Genomic DNA, 2,092 nt, shown 5'->3' with positions numbered 1-2,092 from the left:
AAGAACGGTTGCAGGAAATGGGTATGGCCAGTCAAGAGAAAAGGATTAGGGTTGACATGATAGCAATATTCCAGTATTTGAGGGGCTGCCACAAAGAGGAGGGGATCAATTTATTTTCCAAAGCCCCAGAAGGCGAGACAAGAAACAATGGGTGGAAACTAATCAAGGAGATATGTGCGTCTTATGGTCAGGTGCGTCTGATAGAGCGAAAAATACGGTAATCCTTCACATAAGCAGAAATTTTAGCCATTTCTGCTAAATTTGAAACTTTAAATACCCAATCTTCTATAGTGGGCAAACGTTCCGTTTTCCAACATTGAGCTACTAGTAATCTTGCAGCAGTTATCAAATTCAACATCAAATCCATTTCTTTTTTATCCAGATCTTCCATAATACCCAACAAAAATAACTGCGGCTTAAACTTTATCTTTTTCTTGAAAATATTTTGAATATTCCACCATATCTTTATCCAAAATGCTTTTACCCCCCTACAAGTCCACCACATATGAAAATAAGTTGCATCTAAATTTCCACATCTCCAACACTCGGGTTGTGAATTAGGATACATACAGGACAATTTTTGAGGGTCCAAATGCCACCTATAAAACATTTTGTAAAAATTTTCTCTTAAATTCTGGGCTTGAGTAAATTTTACATTCCTAATCCAAATTGTCTCCCAAGTTTCCAATAGAATCGGTTCTTGTATATTTTGAGCCCATTTTATCATACAATCCTTCACCAATTCTGTTTCCGAATCCAATTCAACCAATACACCATAAATTCTTTTTATGTGAGCTTGAGATTGATCTCTAATCTGTTTGATCAAATTTACATCCTGTGCTGTAATACCAACTTTTTGATCCAAACGCCACCTCATTGACAATTGGTTATAATAAAACCAAGAATATTCAATATTTTCTTGTTTCAAATCTACTAAAGATTTAAGTTGCCAATCTCGTCCTACCGGCAAAAGTAATTCCTTATAAGAAACTTTATCCAAATTAACTCCCCTGGATATCCCCTCTATCATCTGTCCTGGACTTGCCCAAATAGGAATCTTATAATTTAATCTATAATAATATTTCCTCCAAACTCGAAGTAAAGCACTTCTTAAAATATGAGCCTTAAAATTTCTGTCTACTTTTTTGTCATAAATTAAATATGCCTGCCAACCAAATAACAAGTCCCATCCTTCAAGAGAAAGTATATTTCTGTTTGTCAAGTTTAACCAATCACTAATCCATGTCAAAACCACCGCATCATAATATAATTTTAAGTTGGGGACTTTAAGTCCTCCTCGTTCTCTTATATCCTGCATAATCTTGAACCTAACTCTTGGTTTCTTGCCTGCCCAAATAAACTTGTTAATACCCTTTTGCCATCCCTCCAAATTGGCATCTTTTTTTAAAATGGGAATCATTTGAAACAAGAAAAGAAATTTAGGAAGAACATTCATTTTTACTGCTGAAATTCTTCCCAACAGAGATAATTGCAATTTTTTCCAATCATTTAAATCCCTTTGCACCTTAACCCATAAAGCTTCATAGTTATTCTTATACAATTTTGCATTAGAAGCTGTAATATAAACCCCCAAATATTTTATCTTTTTAACCATTTCAAAACCTGTAAGTGTAACTAACATATCTTTATCATCCTTAGACATATTTTTCGGTAATACCTTAGTCTTATTACAGTTAACCTTAAAACCAGAAACTTTCCCATATTGTGCAATAATTTCAACCACATCAGTTACCGAATCTATCGGCTGAGTTAATGTTTATTTATTTATTTATTTATTTATTTATTTTTTAGATTTATATCCCGCCCTTCTCCTTGCGGACTCAGGGCGGCTAACAACCGGATAAAAATACAAAAATATCAAACTACAAATTTAAAAGTTAGTTAAAAGGGAAATATTAATAATTGGTCTAATTAAAATTATAATTAAAACCCCCTCTAAAAGTTTCCCCTAGGCCAGTCCCGCAAGCTGGAATAACCATGTCTTAAGGGCGCGGCGGAAGGAAGGGAGATCAGGGATCACCCTGATCTCTGGGGGTAGTTCATTCCAGAGGGTGGGAGCTCCCACAGAGAA

At 34.8% G+C, this 2,092-nt stretch overlaps 1 protein-coding gene across 1 annotated transcript in view; it reads right to left on the bottom strand.

Annotated features, from left to right (window-relative positions):
• The window catches only part of LOC107298499 (histone acetyltransferase KAT7-like), a 51,608-nt gene that overhangs the window by 35,711 nt on the left and 13,805 nt on the right, over positions 1-2,092 (bottom strand). The gene's annotated exons all lie outside the window — the stretch shown is intronic.

The sequence above is a fragment of the Protobothrops mucrosquamatus genome, unplaced genomic scaffold (assembly GCF_001527695.2).
Source record: "Protobothrops mucrosquamatus isolate PMUCROS unplaced genomic scaffold, P.Mucros_1.0 scaffold4025, whole genome shotgun sequence".
Taxonomy (NCBI): Eukaryota; Metazoa; Chordata; class Lepidosauria; order Squamata; family Viperidae; genus Protobothrops; species Protobothrops mucrosquamatus.
Note: the sequence above shows the minus strand (reverse complement) of the source record. Positions and strands in the feature narration are given on the sequence as shown.